At 36.1% G+C, this 19,835-nt stretch overlaps 1 protein-coding gene across 8 annotated transcripts in view; it reads right to left on the bottom strand.

Moving 5' to 3' along the window:
- The window catches only part of DIO2 (iodothyronine deiodinase 2), a 202,594-nt gene that overhangs the window by 102,537 nt on the left and 80,222 nt on the right, over positions 1-19,835 (bottom strand). For 7 of the 8 annotated variants that reach the window (XM_082736340.1, XM_082736345.1, XM_082736344.1 and 4 more), the window contains one exon: positions 10,343-10,438. The gene's annotated coding sequence lies outside the window, so the exon portion shown is untranslated. Of the gene's footprint in view, positions 1-6,580; positions 6,662-10,342; positions 10,439-19,835 lie in introns of all 8 variants that reach the window. The other variant, XM_082736343.1, reaches the window with a different exon arrangement.

Here is a 19,835-nt window from a genome sequence, read left to right on the forward strand (position 1 = left end):
CTGCTAGAGGAAATGTGTGCATTGTGATGGTTAATTTTATGTGTCAGATAGACTAGCCATGGGGTTCCCAGAATAAACTATTTCTGGGTGTGTCCATAAGGGTGTTTCCTGATAAAATCAGCATTTGAATCTTAGGCTCAGTAAAGCAGATTATCCTCCCAAATGCGCATCACCCAACCATTGAGGGTCTGGAGAGAACTTTATTTTCTTCATAAGGAACCATGTATGCTATTAGGACATAAAGATTTATTAATCTTCTATTTTCCAAGAAATAAATTAGAAGTGTTCTTAGGTACTGAAACCAAAACCATAGAACCATAAACCTCAAGCTTCAACAATTTCTCATCTGTCCCTAAAATACAAGATCCCCAGAATCTTCTAACAATTAAAAACTTCTGATTTCTCCTATCTTTGGTTTGCCATCAGGTTGTAAGGATAAAAGGTGGGGGAGGAGAGGTAAGTGACACACAGGCCTGACTCCTGGGTGGTTTCCTTAGAGCTCCAGTTTCACACGTACCAGGCAGATCAATTTACCGTTTACTCATTCCTTAAGCAAATATGGATTGTGTCTCTAATTTCCAGGCACTATGCTTAGTGCTGGGGATACAGTGATGAATATGACAGGCTATGCTTCCATCCCAGAAGCTGGAATTTACTGAGTTTACAGAACAATGAGAGCTAATAGGACAGTAAGAACTTCTTTTCAAGTTTAAGAGTACCTGTTAGAGAATTCTGTTCTTCAACTATGAAGGGACATGACTTACCAACCACTGAGACTCACTTCACCCTCCAGGGTGAAGTAACTTCTAGCTTTGCATCTAAACCCATTCCTGACCAGCAAGAGGAGAACCACAGAGGCCCTACAACTTTATTCTATTCTCTGCTCTCCAAAATGCTTTCTTTGTGCACAAACTGAGCAAACCCTTTAATCAGGTTGTTCTCAACTTCTAGTGTGCCAAAGAACCATCTGGAGGGCTTATTTAAAATACAAGTTCCTGGGCTCTCATCAAGATAGCCTGATTAGGTAGGTGTGACAGGAGATCCAATAGTCAGAATTTTTAAACAAATACTGCAGCTGAAATCTGCTCAACTAAGGATTGCATTTTGATAAACATGGATTTAACTCCTACATTTTTCATATCCATAAGGCTATGATGTTATTACCTTTTTTAAAAAGTAATTTTTTATTTAATCCGATTTTTTAAAAATTTTATTCACGTTAAAAACACACACACACACACACATACACACACACACACAAACAATAAATCAGCCCACCTTCCATTATACAGAGATAACCACTGTTAATATTTGATAGATTTTCTCCCACCTGCTTCCTAACAGAACTAAAAAATATTTGAAGTCATGCTATATATAAAGCTCTGGGTCTTGCCAATTTCAAGTAAATATCATTAAAAAATTACCCATATGATTAAATCTTTCAAAAATGAGATAGTTTTGATTTGTCATCTTTTAGGTTGCTTAGTAAAGCTTATAAATTCTTTCTGCCAATTATACATACTTTATACATACATACTATACAACCTTACTCTTAGATATTTTCAAAATTTGTGACTATTAAAGAAATTGTTTCTATAATGTTTTCACATTTTAAAATATGAACATGTGGGAAATCTACTAATTCTTATGTGCTCTAGGTTTTAGAAAGATACCTTACTTCATTTTCTGCTGGGAATGGCCAGCAATCCCTGTACCGACAGATTAAAGATTACTCCAATTTTGCTGTGAAAGAGAGAAAGCAAGGAATCAATACTCAAGACGAAGACCTTTTTTGCTCTTCTTTGCTCCCATTTTTATTGGTCCTTCAGGATAATCACAAATCCTTATCACTGTTTCTCAAGCATGTGATGTGTGACAAGGGGTCTTCCTGGAACTAGGAGGATCTGATTACAGAATGATATGATATGCTTATCTGCATATTCAGTGAGTTCTGCTAAACATAGCCTAAGGGACAATGCATACATCTCTTAGATCCTCTTAGATCACAGGATGGCTGTTTGGGTAAGAGGCTCTGGGGAATGGAGTGGCCATTCAGGCCTCAGCATTCCAAAGGCCTATGTCCTTCTCCAAAACCTTCCACCATGTTCAGCGGCCATCATGTTGCATTTTAGTAAGCCAGGTATTATGGCTGATTTCATGCTCTACATTAACCCCAACATCTCCCACTTTTTTTTTTTTTTTCTTTTAAAGCTGCAGCAAGTAGTTCTTGAGACAGTTGCACTATTGTAGATATGCTTCACATCTCTGACAGTGGCTAGGGCATTTATTCCAATTTTGCAGACTAGGATGAGAAGAAAACCAGTAACTATTATTACAAGAGCAACTCCTCAGAATCCCCATTTTTGTGGAAGAGAACCATGTGGTTGGCTTAAGCCACTGAAGATTGTTAGAAATAGATTGCCAAGCTTCTGCATGAAGCTAATGATTTTCCGCCACCATCAAAGCGGTGAGATCTAACCCTTCATCTGCTGAACATCAAAAGTTAAAATATCAGGGCACCTGGGTGGCTGGGTCATTAGGTGTTTGCCTTCAGCTGAGGTCATGATCCCAGGCTCCTGGGATTGAGCCCCAACCAGCTTCCCTGCTTGGTGGGAAGCCTGCTTCTCCCTCTCCTACTCCCTCTGTATTTCCTCTCTTGTTCTCTCTCTCTCTCTCAAATAAATAAATAAAATCTTTTTTTTTTTTTTTTTTTTAAGAAAAGTTCAAATATCATGGAGTGATCCATGCATTTGTTTCTTTATCTTTTCCCAGTCATGTACGGTCTGGTTCCAGTGCATGGGGATAACACAGACCTGTGAGCCCAGTCACATAAGAGGCCTTGCTGATAGGCTAAGGCTTCTTGTTTTTCCCCAAGATTTTCAGTAGCAGCTTCCATTAGTTGAAGATGTCCCAGTATTTTCTGATCTATAGTTTGTTGAAGTTGGAATTCCCTTGTGGTATTAATAGGCAGCTGGTCCACAAAGGCCACAGTCTAAACTAAGAGAGAAAGAGAGGCAAGGGCCACACTAGTAGCGGTAATAATTGAGACAGCCGTGACAATGCTGGCAATGATAGACCCAGGAAGCATTTGGATCGTTTAGAATCTCCTGAGCTTTCTGGGTCATCTTCTTAAGGTTTCCCCAGGTTGTGAATTTGGCCTTATGGGTACTGGGGAGGCACATGACAGTTGGCTGTTTTTCTTGTAGATTCAGGTGACCCCTCTGAGCGGCTGGATTCTGGCCAGGCCAGGCCTCGGTAATGTTTAACGTTTCTAGTGGGGATCCACACTGGTCAGTCCTTAGTGGAAACACAAGTGTAATCTTACCCCCATGTTATGAGTTTTGCTGGTCCCTGACCAATCCCTCTGTTTGGGTCCCAAGAGTACTTGGGCTCCTGTTTTTGGCAGGTAGCGAGGTTTAAAATGTTCTTTGCCCAGAATTTCAAAATCGGAATTTTTAAATTAAAAAGACTTAGAGTAAGCAATGCTTTCTGTAATTGTGCTATAGGACTCCTATCTCCCCCTTTTAGTTTTGTATCATGTATTTAAGGGTAGATTGTGCTCTCTCAGTAATAGCCTGATTGTGACTGATTTGTCTCCAAATAGCATGCTGTAATTTATTGACGAATTCAATAAAGGTTCTTGGGAGCCCTGCTTATTGTTCTACATCTACGTATGGACCTCTCCCCTAAAGCATATTAGCCACTACAGGACCCCTGCTAAGTGACTGAGCAGCTTGTCTTTCACATAAATCATCATATTCAGTATGCCAGCCTGAATACTGAGTGGAGCAAATACTACTTTACATAAATGCTTTGTTCACAAATGAATCTTTTATCACATTTCTGTAAATCATTGATATCTTAAGATAAAGTTTCCTTAATCTAGAAGAGCAAACATTAGAGAATCAGCAATGTTTTAAATAAGAGTCACAAAACTATAATACTCTTTTAGTTCATTTAGTCCCAAGTTATTAATTCTTATTTAATTTGAGTGTAGCTTTTGTTAGTTCTGCAAGTTTTACACATTTAAGTTTTAGGTTTTTAAAGATATCAAAAACCTGTATCTGTCCTAAGCCCTTTTATATGAATTTCCTCATCTTATAAGAGAATAAAAACAATTATAAATGACAAAAACTCAGAAATGGACATTGTTAATGATTTTATATGAGAACTTTTTATGATCCAATTGACAAGGAAACTCGGTTATTTCTGTGACACATGAAAGAGTTCAATAGCCAGAATATAGACTGCTGATGACCTTGTACCATAGGGTCCATACCAAACAAGTCTAATTAGTCAACAAGACTTTGTTCATGATTTAAATGTTGAGGAAATTTGTTAAAACCTTAGAAAGTTTCAAAGCACATGCCTAAACGGGACTACAGATCACTGCAAAACTCAATTTTTGTTTAACCAAGGTGACAATAAGAGATTCCAAAGGCAAATATGTAGGAGGTTATGTAGTTTTAGCAAAACACACCTTCTTTAATATTGAGAAGTTTTAACTAATTAACCAAAGACCTGATAATGACATAACATAGAAAGTGATTTCTGGGCACACAAAAGAGAAAAAAACCTTTGTTTACATTTTCTTATACCAATGATTCAAGAAAACTTTGTCTTTTAAACAGAGAAAATTTCAATCTTATGCCACTATACTTTTAAAATCCCTTTATTTTAATCTTAGTCCATCATAACCACACCTAAAATTCCTTTCCAAAGATTTCCCTTTCATAAACCTTCTACAACTTTCTTCACATTCAGATTGTCCCAACTCATCTCTCCAAACAACCATCTTATTTAAGACAAAATTTCTTAAATTCTTCTTCTTTTACCTTCAACAAAAATACATTCCCATTCCTTATATCTTTCTTACATATCTCCTATGTTTCTACATACAGACTTGTCTCCATTATTTCCATCAGTCTTAACTACATTTAGTAGAATTTTGCATTCCTAGAAACCTTAGTCTCCAATGAAAACTAAGTAGTAACAAATTATCAACTGTCACACCAGAATTCTTTAGATGGCAAATCATTGAATCAGTTAAGCATAAAACATGTTTTGCCAACAAACCTAAATATTTTTAGTTTTTGCAGTAAGAAGTCAAAAATCCAAGCCTACAACCAGTAATCAATTACTTAGCACCTTATCCTATTTGGAAAAGACCTAGATGTCCAAAGAATATAATTCCATTTACCATACAAGCAAAACTTTAAGGTTTCTGGCGACCAAAGACTTTGAAAATTATCTTAACTTCCATGAAAATTTTGATGAGACAATTAACCACCACTTTAGTCATCTTTTCGGTAACAGAGTGCAACAGAGAAAACATGAGTTTATTTGACCTTTAGTAAACCTCAATAGAGTAAGTTTTACATTTACTGCTGGCAACCTTAAAGATATGTCTACCTTAATTAAACTGACAAACTTAATTTAGTTCAAATACTGAATTATATTCTACCTGGATCCACCCCATTGTAGATTTTTACCAGAGACACTGGTGGGGAAATTTAGAGTGGGTGGTGTTAGGTCCAGGGAGTGCTCTTCTTGCTCCTTGATGGTGAGGGTAGGAGGAGCCATGGTGCCTGAGGCACCATGAGGATGGTCTAGAAGTTAGTTACGCCATCCACACCCAAGGTGGTGCAGAAAGAAGGGGGAAGAGAGGACAGAAGAGGCAAAGTTGCAAGAAGGCAGAGAAAGGGTTCCCAGGTCCAGAGATCATCAGCTCCAACAGAGGAGCAAAGGCCATGTTTTCCTGCCAACAAGGGGAAATAGTCCATGTGGAGCCAGAGAAGACAGGGAATTTTCCCCAAAACAAAGGGAGTTTTGGCAGCTGCTTGGGAATATTCCTTAAATTCCCATCCCAAGGTAGACTTAGCCATAGTTGGCTCCAATTATAGCTATTAAGCTAGGAAATGCATGAGGAAGAAGCCCCTACATCTATTAAGAACAGTGGGAGAAAGGGAGTCAAGAGTTCCCTTTGTCTGGGATGGACTATGTTTCCTCCAGTAGCCTGAGTTAACTCAGAGGAGCCCTATTCAGATAATTATCATCCATGTCAGGAGGGAGCTTATTAGCCAAATACATTCAGGAAAACCCATTCTGCAAATCCCTTACATGGGGGTCCTGGTGTAGAGCAATGAAGGCCCAAGTACAAGCAATGGGTACTCTAGGTCCGTTTATGATTAGCTCTGAAGAGATCTAACTGATAGAGCCCACTGAATCCACACAGTGCTAAAGATCAGTGTTTTCCTAAATTTTGCAATTCAAATTGTTTCCAGTAGGTTAAAAGGCACCCCAAGGAAGAATCCTTGGGAACTGAAGAGGTCCATTACCTAGAAAATCCCCCTGACTCCCTGGTGGTGTCCCACTTGGGATATGTCAGCGACTGGAGGCATCCCCTGAACAAAATCAGTATGACCATCGCCACTGATCTAGGCCCTGTAGGAGGTAGTCCTGCCCACCCCCACCCCGCTTCCCTATCACATTCTAGACTACAATGGGTGCTTGTGCATGGACTAAAATACCATGATACCGTGCTTAAAGGTCATGCCGTGAAGGTCATGCTTTATTTTACCTTGCCTAGGAGGTCATCGCTCAGAAGGTCATGCCTTATTTTACTCGCCTTGAGCTTTGAAGAAACCACTGTTTTTAGCCCCTGGAGAGCATTAGAAAAATTTTACAAGGGGAAATTATCCAATTTTGTAGCTTAAGTAGTTAGTAGAGGACACTGAAAGAGAACAGTAAAGACAGAAATCCATCATGATCTAAGCAACCTTCCAACACGTGTAGTCCTTACAGCCAACTTCCCTAGGAAACAATCCCCTGTACGTATCACTTCCCAGATGTAGCCCCCAGTAAGGATCAACTAAGTGTGGGGTGAAGGGGAGAACGTGGTAGAATTTCCTAGTGGGGGGGGAGGGAGTTTTCATCTTTGTTGGATCTAACTTGAGAAATTAAAGGGCTAATGTGGGGAGCCAAAGGAGTCATAGGTTCCCCATCTTTTTCTTTAAAAACGTTTGAGGTGCACTCAGTATGTAACAGGACCAGGGGGTACCTAACTAGACTCCACATAGTAAGGGAAGCAAGTGGCACCTTTTTACCTTGTTTATGGCAACATTTCAAGTTCTTTCTAATTCCCTCCCACATTTCAAAGTCTAATGTAGTTTGGTCAGGGAAGCATGGGTTCTGCTCAATAATAACCTCTAACAAACCCTGAAGTTGTTCCTCTGTTACAGAGGCCCTGCTTACCTTAAGGAGCTGTTTCTCAATTTTAGTAACTCTGTTAGTCTTTAAAAATTGCTTTAAGGAAAAATATGACAAAGAAACAACAACAACAACAAAAGCAAGGAATACATCATCAACCCAGAATGACAAAACCAAAGTACTCTTTTGTAAAATGATTGGTTTTTAAAGAGAAAGAAGAAATTCTTTAGACACTCTGGGCATATAGGCAAAAATAAAACAAAATAAAATAAAATAAAATAGATTCTTATCACACTCTTCAATAGCAATGCTTTAAGCCAGAAGGAAATTGTACAATATAGGTAAGATACTCAAAGAAAGTACAAACCAAGAATTTATATCCACCAAAACTGGCCTTCTATAAAGACCCATTATTAACTTGCAAAAATTCAGTTTTTTCCAAGAGCCCTTGCTGAGTTGTCTACTGACAATGAGCTCCAGCCCAACAACATGCCTGGAGAGACATCGCCATAAGGACTGGTGGGTGATAAGCACTTGGTATGTATTTACTTGGAGAAGTAACACTAAATTATAGTTAAAAGAGAAACAAGTTTATAATGCCTATATGCTCTAAAAAGGTAGTTATAGTATAGTCCCCCAAAGTGGTGGGGAAGCTGCACAGTGGATACAAACATTTTTGTATCTATTTTCAGTACTCTAGTTGGTAGCAGCAGTTTTACCATTGTTATTCTGAGACTGTTTCTTATATAAAGTGGCAAATCAGTTATTGTAGAATTTTTCATCTCCTGTGTCCTTGGAAACCAAAGTCATATGTCAGGTGTATGTGTGTGTGTGTGTGTGTGTGTGTGTGTATGTGTGTGTGTGTATATATATATATATATATATATATATATATATCATACCATATATACCAATATATAACAATTATAATTATATATAATAAATATGTATATACCAATATATAACAATTATAATTATATATAATAAAATATATCTTTATTATATATTTTAATATAATGTGTTATCAATATTAATAGGTGACATTATATAGATTAATAGATAATATTAATATTATCTATATCATATATTATATATCTAATAGATAATAGTAACATTATCTATATCTATATTATATAAATATATAGATGAATATCTATTTATCAAAATAAATATCTATTTATTTATTATTAATATCTATTTATATTTATATATTTATAAATATAATTTATAGAAAAATATCTGTAAACATATATTTATATAATATAGATACAGATAATGTTCATATAGATTATAGAGTATACATATATATACACATACTTCATATAAACACATACTCTGCAATCTATATTAATAAATAAATAATAAAATCTATATATTAATAAATATATAATAAAATCTATGTCTGTATTTATATAAAATACCTAATTCTATTCATGAAAAAGACCTAGAAACAATGACCAATCCAGTAGCAGTGAGCATACATAATGCTCAGTTTATAGTCTTGAAATTCCCTTTTCTATTTAAGAAAATAGAGGGACCTCTTGGAGAACTGATGATTCTAAAAATGTGGCAGGAAATATCGAAGATGGGTCTGGAATATCCTGTCTTAACAGATAACAAGGAAGCCATCAAGGCTATCAAATGGATCAGAAACCAACCTAATGTTGGTAAAATTTCAGCTGCAACAAAGATTAAAATTGCAATCAATTGAAATGTGAAAATACATTTCAGTAAGAGTTCATAAAGATACTTGGCAAAAACACTAACTGATCACCTTCTGAAGATGGTATGGAAAAAAATTATATTCTTAAAAACTATGTAAATAAAACAGAAGAATCAAGCCTTTGTTCCACCTCTCCTATATGAACTGCACCACTGGGTGACCAAATAATAGATTAAGAAAAAATCTTATAAATTGTTACAACTGATATAGGAAAACAAAATGACACAATATTGCCATTTTGCAACCCACCATGAACTAGTGTATGTAGTCATTATATACAATAACAGCTAATATCAAAGAAGAGCAAACTTTAGCCATGTATGTGCTTCTTGACATAAGAATATGGAACCACCTACAATCATGCCAGAAGGATAGAACTGGCTGACTCAGCTGCTAATAAGCAGAAAATGCAGAGGGCAAAGGCCATGTTGAATTGGACTATGAGGATGCAGTAGACAGGATCCAGACTTTGAGAAACTCTATGGGTCAAATAGCATAACAGACAGACTACAAGGAAAAGAAAGATATGGAGGCTTAAACACATATTAATTTTTTTAATGGGCAAAATGGGACTATAATGCCTAGGGATGCACATTCAAATGATTAAGCAAGGAAATAATTAATATAAAAGTCAGGCTAGGAATTACTTTTGGGGGGAGAGGCCCTGACTGAGATGGGGTACATAGAAGGAGCTTCTGGGGTCACTGGTTAAGTTTTATTTCTTGACCTAAGTAGTGGTTACCAGGATGTTTGTTCCCAAAATAATCACTAAGCTACAAATTTAATTTGTATGATTTTCTACATCTGTGATTTGTTTTATAATATAAAGTTTTTAAAAGATGAAAACAGAACTATCTACCTCATAGTATATGTGTGTGTGTGTGTGTGTGTGTGTGTGCATATACACATTTGAATATCCGGCTTCTGGTACATAGTAAGTACTTGATAAATACGAATCCTCTTCACTGTTAATCCTGTCGAACAGCCTTGCTAGTGTGATTTCAGCACCATTGCTAACATTACTAACTTGTGTGTCTAATCAAAAATAGTTAATACTCAGGGTGCCTGGGTGGCTCAGTCTGTTGGGCAACTGTCTTCAGCTCAGGTCATGATCCTGGAGTCCCAGGATTGATTCCCACACCGGGCTCCCTGCTCAGAAGAGAGTCTGCTTTTCCCTCTGACTTTCCCCCTTTTTGTGCTCTCTGTTTCAAAGAAATAAATAAAATTTTTAAAAACTTAATAATCTTTTTAAATTAAAAAATTAAAGTTGCTTTAAAACCTTAATATATTATCTCTCTTTGGAGAGAGAGGTTTTCCCCACATCCAGAGTTCTCAGAGACCTTTTAATTCTGTAAAAATACCCAAGCCTGAAACTTCCCCAGAATTGGCCATGAGCAGATGCCAACTTACTGTGCCCAAACTTTTCATTTTCAGGTGGTCCATTCAGTGGTCTGTGGCAAGATGATCACAGCGGGGTCACCGCTTGTCAGGAATAGCCAGCAATCCCTGTACCAATGGATGAAAGATTACTTTAAACTGTGCCGCAGAAGGAAGAAGGCAGGGTGGGTCAACACTCAGAGACAAAGACCCTTTGCTCTTTTTTGCTCCCACTTTTATTGGTCCTTCAGGATAATCATAAATCTTTCACTGTTTTTCAAGCACATGATGTGTGTGTGACAAGAGGTCTTCCTGGAACTAGGAGGATCTGATTATGGGAAAGATATGATATGCTAATCTGTGTGTTCTCCATGTTCTCCAAGTCCTGCTAAAGATAGCCTAAGGGACAATGCATACATCTCTTAGATCACAGAATGGCTGTTTGGCCTAAGAAAGCTTCAGTTAAGGCAACTCCCAGCTGCATTCCTAGGGTGGAGTGGTCATCCTCCAGTGGAACAGTCATGCAGGCCTTGCATTCCAAAGGCCTATGCCCCTCTCCAAAACCTTCCCTGCCCCGGGGGCTTTTGTGTTACATTTTAGCAAGTCAGGTGCTATGGATGATTTCATGCTCTACATTAACCCCAACAATTCTCTTGCTAGTTCTAATTAGCACTTAAGTTGATTTAGCTTTCTATGTAATTTGCAAATAATAACTGTCTCCTCCTTTCTAATATTTACAATTTACTTTTTATTTTTATCTTATCGCATCTGTTAAAAAGCAATACTAAATAAATTAGTACATAAATTCATAATAACTAATCTACTTACTTTATTCCTGATTTTGAATTATTCTAGCCTTTCACCTTTCAATATCACATTTTCTATTTCAGACTGATAATTTTAGAATTTTAAGCAAGTTTTCTCCTGTCATAGGTTCTTAAGGCTCTTATTTTTAGCACCATTTTACTAAATAATTTTTTGCATCTACTAGGAAAACAATATACATATTTTTCCTTTTCAATTTAGTCTAGTTTTGTAAAACGAATTGAGAATGATATCTACCTAAGGATACTAAGCTTTGTTTCAGGGTACAGATATACCTTTTCATCACAGATTTAGAAGAATTGGCTTTAAAAAACAAAATTAAATTTCTGAGAATTTCTTTTTGTTTCCATCATTGTGAAAAATAGGTTGAATGAGTATTAAAATTCTTGAGTCATATTTTTCCCTCAAAATCTAAAGATTGTTTCATAGCAGTTAATATTATGAAAGGGATGTAATATGATTCATAACTGACTTGTTTCTTCTGCCTAATACTTGTAGTTATTTTTCCCTTTTGTCTCCAAATTTAAAATGTGTTGAGGTTAAGTGTAGGTGCAGTTTACTCTTATTTTGCCTGAATTTGAGTCGATAACTGCTTGCAAGGTGAAAATGCAAGTGTTCACTTGTGGGAAATTTTCTCCTCTTCATATTTTTTACTATTTATCTGTCATTTTTCTCATATTTCTACATTGAATAGGCTGGGACTACTCTTCATATTTCTTATATTTTGTCTTATAATTATTAATTTTTTCCATCAGTTTTGTGATAATTTCTCAAATATTAGTTGGATAGTCATAACAGATTCATCAATGTGTTTTCAAGTTTGTCTTCCATGTTTGTTACAGTAGTTGTAAATTAAGTAGGCATGTGATCTTTCTTCCTTAACTGAGGTGACTGGCCCTATAAAGTACTTCAGAGGGGTCTCTACTTCATTTGATAGGCTCTTTCAATCAAGCACAAGCTATGAGCACCATACCAGTAGCTCAAGGTACATATCTCAAAGATTTTACTAAGACTGATATTTGTGTGCTACTTCTTGTATCTGCTGATTACCCCACAATTAAATTGTCCAAAGTCTATGTCATTCTGAAGGAAGGACCAACCAGCCTGCTAGTACTAGTCCTTATAAGCAAAGAAAAGCCTGCTTGGTGAAATCCCTTTAATATTCACAACCTTAATCATTCTCTCCTTTATTAGATCCTTTAAAAAATTAATTCTTTAATAAGATTCTTCATGGTATTTAGACCTAGTTTTCAGTTTCGATAAGCAATTTCCATTCTTATTATGGCCCTTTGTCAAAGGGGCATGTGGGACAAAGACTGAGGTGACTAACAGACTTAGAACATGTCATCATATAAAAAGAACACCATCATTCTCATAAATACCTCAACATAAAGACAAAAAAAAAAAAAAAGGAGTGGAGGATTAAAACAAAGCATTCAAAAACTATTAGAAAATAGCAATGATTTAACATGACACTACTAAACTCCAAGAAGAGAAAGAGAATAGAACACCAAAACATTTAGAGACAGTGGCTAAAAATTGTCTCAAATGAATGAAAATCAATGCATCACAGATCTTATAAACTCAGAGAACCCCACACTGGATAAACATGAAAGCATACACACAGACACATTATGGTCAAACTGATGAGAAGCAAAGATAAAGAGACAATCCTCAAGATAGACAAAAAGAATATACATATAGAGAAACAAAGTAATGAATTACACTTGATATTTTGTCAGAGATTACACAAGCCCAAAGACAATAGACTCAGATATTTAAAGAGTGGAAGGAACAAGACAGTAACAAAACAAATAACAAACAAATAACTGCTGACCTAGAATTGTATATTTAGCAAAAATATCTTTCGATAATAAAAGGGAAATCTTTTTCATAAACTTAAAGCTGAAACAATCATTAGATGTATACTCAAAAAATTTCCATCTTCCATCAAAATCTTCCATCAAAAGAAGTATGATACCATTTAGACATACAGATCTTACATAGAAAAATTAAGAGCAGAGAAATGGCTTTTTTAAAAGGATGCTTATAAGAAAGATACAGTGTTGTAGCAAACCTATCCACAGTGACCTGGCATGCCAGGAAGGACTGGCATGATACATTCAGGGTAATATACAGTCAAGAATGCTCTATCCAGCTAGGCTGTCATTGAAAATAGGAGTGTTAACAAAGCTTCAAGGACAAACCCAAAATAAAAGAATTTGAGATCACCAAACCATCCCTATAGTAACATTGAAAGGTGTCCTCTAAGCAAAGAGAGAACCCAAAAGTAACATAGACCAAAGAAGAGCAGAGATGATATAAAATAGTAGTCATCTTACAGGCAATGCAATGACACTAAATTCATATCTTTCAATAGTTACCCTAAATGTAAATGGGCTAAATGCCACAATCAAAAGACACAGAGTATCAGATTGGATAAAAAAAGCAAGACCTGTTGATGTGCTGTCTGCAAGAGATTCATTTTAGACCCAAAGACACAAGACCCAGATTTAAAGTGAGGGGGTGGAAAACCATTTATTACACTAATGAACATCAAAAGAAAGCTGGGGTGACAATCCTTGTATCAGACAAATTCTATTTTAAACCATAGACTGTAATAAGAGATTAGGAAGGACACTAAATCATATTTAAATTGTCTATCCAACAAGAAGATGTAACAGTTATAAGTATTTATGCCCCTCACATGGGAGCAGCCAATTATATAAACCAATTAATAACAAAATCAAAGAAACACATTGATAAGAATATAATAATAGTAGGGGACTTTAACACCTCCCTCACTGAAATGGACAGATCATCTCAGCAAAAGATCAACAAGGAAATAGCACTTTAAATGATACACTGGACCAGATGGACTTCATAGATATATTCAGAACATTCCATCCCAAAGTAACAGAATAAACATTCTTCTTGAGTGCACATAGAACATTCTCTAGAATAGATCACATCCTGGGTCACAAAGCAGGTTTCAACTGGTTGCAAAAAATTGGGACCATTCCTTGCATATTTTCAGACCACACTGCTTTGAAATTTGAACTCAGTCACAAGAGGAAAGTTGGAAAGAACTCAAATACATGGAGGCTAAAAAGCATCCTACTAAAGAATGAATGGATCAACCAGGAAATTAAAGAAGAATTTTAAAAATTCATGGAAACAAATGCAAATGAAAATATAACTGTTCAAAATCTTGGGATGCAGCAAAGAGAGAATTATATAGCAATATAAGCCTTGATCAAGAAACAAGAAAGGCTCGAATAAACAATCTAAACCTCCACCTAAAGGAGCTAGAGAAAGAACAGCAAAGAAAGCCTAAACCCAGCAGAAGAAGAGAAATAATAATGATCAGAGCAGAAATCAGTGAAATAGAAACCAAAAGAACAGTAGAATAAATCAACAAAAGTAGGAGCCAGATCTTTGAAAGAATTAATAAGATTGATAAACCCCTGGCCAGATTATGAAAAATAAAAAAGAAAGGACCCAAATTAATAAAATCGTAAATGAAAGAGGAGAGATCACAACCAACACCAAAGAAATACAAACAATTATAAGAACATATTGTGAGCAACTATACACCAGCAAGTCTGATAATCTGGAAGAAATGGATGTATTCCTAGAGACATATAAACTACCAAAACTGAACCAGGACGAAATAGAAAACCTGAAAATATCCAAAACCTGTAAGGAAATTGAAGCAGGCATCAAAAATCTTCCAACAAACAAGAGCCCAGAGCCAGATGGCTTCCCAGGGGAATTCTATCAAACATTTAAAGAATAATATCTATTCTTCTGAAACTATTCCAGAAAATAAAAATGGAAGAAAATCTAAAACTTCCAAAGTCATATTATGAGGCCAGCATCACATTGATCACAAAACCAAAGACCTCATCAAAAAGGAGAATTACAGACCAATATCCTTGATGAACATGGATGCAAAAATTCTCACCAAAATACTCACTTATAGGATCCAACAGTACATTAAAAGATTAATCACCACGACCAACTGGGAGTTATTCCAGGGCTGCAAGCTTGGTTCAACATCAGCAAATCAATCAATGTGATACACAACATTAATAAAAGAAAAGAAAAGAACCATATGATACTCTCAATAGATGCTGAAAAAGCATTTGACAAAGTACAGCATCCTTTTTTGATCAAAACTCTTCAAAGGGTAAGGAGAGAGAATATATTCCTCAATATCATAAAAGCCACCTATGAAAAATGCACAGTGAATATCATTCTCAGTGGGGAAAAACTGAGAGCTTCTCCCCTAAGGTCAGGAACATGGCAGCGTTATCCACTATCCCCACTGCTATTCAACATAGTACTGGAAATCCTAGCCTCAGCAATCAGACAACAACAACAACAACAACAAATAAAAGGCATCTAAGTCAGGAGCATTTAGGTGGCTCAGTTGGTTAAATGACTGCCTTTGTCCCAGGTCATGATCCCAGGGTCCTGGGATCAAGCCCTGCATCAGGCTCCATGCTCAGGAGGGGGCCTGCCTCTCTCTCTCTCTCTCTGCCAGTTCTACTTCTTGTGCTCTCTTGCTCTTTCTCTCGGTCAAATAAATAAATAAAATCTTTTAAAAATAATAAAAATAATATATATATATTTTTAAAAAGTACATTCAAATCAGCAAGGTCAAACCCTCACTCTTTGCAGATGATACGATACTTTGTGTGGAAAACCCAAAGATTCCACCCCAAAACTATTAGAACTCATACAGGAATTCAGTAAAGTGGCAGGATATAAAATTAATACACAGAAATCAGTTACATTTCTGTTTATCAGCAATAAGACAGAGAAATTAAGGAGTCAACCCCACTTACAATTGCACCCCAAAACACAAGTTACCTAGGGATAAATCTAACCAAAGAGACAAAGAGTCTATACTCAGAAAACTATAGAATACTGATGAAAGAAACTGAGGAAGATGCAAAGAAATGAAAAATGTTCCATGCTTATGGATTGGAAGAACAAATATTGTTAATATGTCTAGGTTACCTAGAGCAATCTACACATTTACTGCAATCCTAATCAAAATATCATCAACTTTTTTGACAGAAATGAAAGAAATAATCCTAAAATTTGTATGGAATAAGACCCTGAAGAGCCAGAGGAATATTGAAAAGTAAACCAAAGCCAGTGACACCACAGTTCTGGACTCCAAGCTCTATTACAAAGTTGTGATCATCAAGACAGTATGGTACTGACACCAAAACAGACACATAGATCAATGAAACGGAATAGAAATGGATCCTCAGCTCAATGGTCAACTAATCTTCACCAAAGCAGGAAAGAATATCCAACAGGAAAAAGACAACTGTTTCAACAAATGGTGTTGGGAAAATTAGACAACCACATGCTTAAGAATGAAACTGGACCATTTCCTTACACCATATACAAAAATAGACTCAAAATGGATGAAAAACCTAAGTGTAAGACAGGCATCCATCAAAATCTTTTTGAGAAGAACACAGGCAGCAACCTCTTTGACCTCAGCCACAGCAACTTCTTCCTAGACATATCACCAAAGGCAAGGGAAGCAAGGGCAAAAATGAACTATTGGGGTTTCATCAAGATCAAAAGCTTTTGCACAGCAAAGGAAACAGTCAACAAAACCAAAAGACAACTGACAGAATGGGAGAAGATATTTGCAAATGACATATTATATTAAGAACTAGTATCAAAAATCTCTAAAGAACATATCAAACTCAACACCCAAAGAACAGATAATCCAATCAAGAAATGGGCAGAAGACATGAACAGACATTTCTGCAAAGAAGACATACAAATGGCCAACAAACACATGAAAAAGTGTTCAATATCACTCAGCATCAGGCAACAAATTAAAACCACAGTAAGATTCCACCTCACACCAGTCAGAAGTGCTAAAATTAACAAGTCAGGAAATGGCAGATGTTGGTGAGGATGTGGAGAAAGGGGAACTCTCCTACACTGTTGGTGAGAATGTGAACTGGTGCAGCCACTCTGGAAAACAGTATGAAGGTTCCTCAACAAGTTGAAAATAGAGCTACCCTATGACCCAGCAAATGCACTACTGGGTGTTTATACCAAAGATACAAATGTAGCAATTCCAAGGGGCACATGCACCCCAGTGTTTATAGCAGCAAGATTTACAGATGTCCTCAGACTGATGAATGGATAAAGTAGAGGTAATAATGCACACACACACACACACACACACACACACACACAATGGAATATTAGGCAGCCATCAAAAAATGAAATCTTGCTATTTGCAATGATATGGCTAGAGCTAGAGGGTATTATGCTAAGCAAAATAAGTCAATTAAAGAAAGACAATTATCACATGATCTCAGTGATATGTGGAATTTAAGATACAAGGCAGAGTATCATAGGGGAAGAGAGGAAAAAATGAAACAAGATAAAACCAGAGAGGGAGACAAACCATAAGAGACTCTTAATCTCAGGAAACAAACTGAAGGTTGCTAGAGTGGAGGGGGCGGTGGGAGGAATGTTGTAGCTGAGTGATGGACACTGAGGAGGGTATGTATTGTGGTGACCACTGTGTATTGTGTAAGACTGATGAATCACAGACCTCTGAAACAAATAATACATTATATGTTAAAAATAGTAAAAATTGAAAGATAAACTGTTCATTTTCATTGTCTTAACAATTATTAATAATTATTAACTGTCTAAAGCAAAAACAATGTCTTGCCAGACTTATAACATGTAAAAGTAAAATCTATGAAACAATCTCACAACCTATGAGAGAAAAGAAATGAAAGTACATTGTTGAAAGTTAAGTGAAAGATATGTATTTCAACCATAGAGCTATCTTGAAAAAATTTAGAAGAGGTACAGCTAATAATCCCATAATGGAGAGAAAACTGAATCAAAGTAGCTACGAAATGATGGAAAGGGGAACTAAGAATAGATGGAGCAAGTAAAAGAGAAGCAACGATATGTTAAATCTAAGCATATTAGTAGTTACATTAATATAAATGGCCTAATGCCCCAATTAAAATGCAAAGATTGTAAGATTGAATTTTTTAAAAAGCAAGACACAACTATATTCTATCTATAAGAATCCACTTTGCCTGTAAAGACAGAGACAGATAAAGAGTAAAAGGATGAGAAAAGATGTACCATGCAGACACAAATCAGAAGAAAGTTAGAGCAGCTGTCATTTCAGAAAGACCTTTGCACAAAGAATATTACCAGGCATATATAGGGACATTTCATGATGATATAACAACTGTAAATGTGATTGCACCCAAAAGCAGACCTTCAAAATACATGAAACAAAACTAAGAAATCTAAAAGAAAAAGTCAAATTCATAATTGTTGTTGGGTATTTCCAAGATCTTCTCTTAGTAATTCATAAAGCAATAGAAAATCAGTGAAAATAGAGAAGACCTGAACAACACTATCAACTAACTTCATCAAACTGATATTTATTGGCTCTTCCATTTAACAAAAGAATGACATATTTTATTTTCTAGTGGTATGGAATATTTGCTAAGATAGGCTACACTATGGGCCTTAAGATGAATCTCAACAGATTTTTAAAAAGTTAAATCATTCAGGGTGGCTCTGTCAGTTAAGCATCTGCCTTCAGCTCAGGTCATGGTCCCAGGATCCTGGGATGGAGCCCCCCAGAAGGCTCCCTACTCAGCAAGGATTCTGCTTCTACCTCTTTCTCTCTCTTGCTTGTGCTCTTGCTCTTTCTCCCTATCTCTTTCAAATGAATAAATAAAAAATCTTTAAGGGGTGTCTGGGTGGCTCAGTCATTAAGTGTCTGCCTTTGGCTCAGGTCATGATCACGGGGTCCTGGGATTGAACCCCATATAGGGCTCGCTGCTTGGCGGGAAGCCTGCTTTTCCCTTTCCCACTCCTCCTGCTTGTGTTCCCACTCTCACTGTCTCTCTAGCAAATAAAATAAAATATAAATTATACAAAATACAATTTCTGGCCATAATGAAATTAAACTATGGTAATAACAGAAAGATATCTGGAAAATACCCCAGTATTTAAGGATCACAAAATTGGTTTCTCATAAGTCTCTCATAAGTCTATCCTTTTTCTCCTTAAATCTTAATCTATTTTGGGGCTTTTGTCTCAGAGGACATCATCAGCTTTCCATGCTCTAAGACATTAAATTTTTCTGCTTTTTTTTCTTTTTAACCCCCAACTCCTCTATCAAACACAGACTCATCTGTTGACAGATTTGTGACGCTACCTCTGAGAAGTCTCTATTTCACAATCCCACTTAGCCCCAGTTCAGGTTCTTAGTACCTCGCCCGTGCTATTCTTTCAGCTTTCCAAACGGTCTTCTTTCATTTACTCCTTCAATCCAGTCTTAAACAAGTGTTACCTTCCTAAAACAGGATTTCCAATGAAGTGTGCACAATGATCAGTTAATCCTTTTAGATACACTATCACAAAGTATTTCTGTGACCAAAAATATTATGAAAACATAGCTTATTACATCTGTCTCTTTGAGCTTTACAATACCTCTTGGCACACTAAGGTTATTTGAAGTATTGCAATTAAAAAAAAAAAAACTATTTAACTTTGTTTAACCTAGCATATCCCAAATTTGTTTGGAAATTTAGTTTTTGGGTTTTCCTCATATAATACTTAGCAATAATCTAAGAATAAGTGTTTAAAAGAATGTTCTTCAGCA

Source organism: Mustela nivalis (genome assembly GCF_964662115.1).
Source record: "Mustela nivalis genome assembly, chromosome: 6".
In the NCBI taxonomy this organism is placed as follows: Eukaryota; Metazoa; Chordata; class Mammalia; order Carnivora; family Mustelidae; genus Mustela; species Mustela nivalis.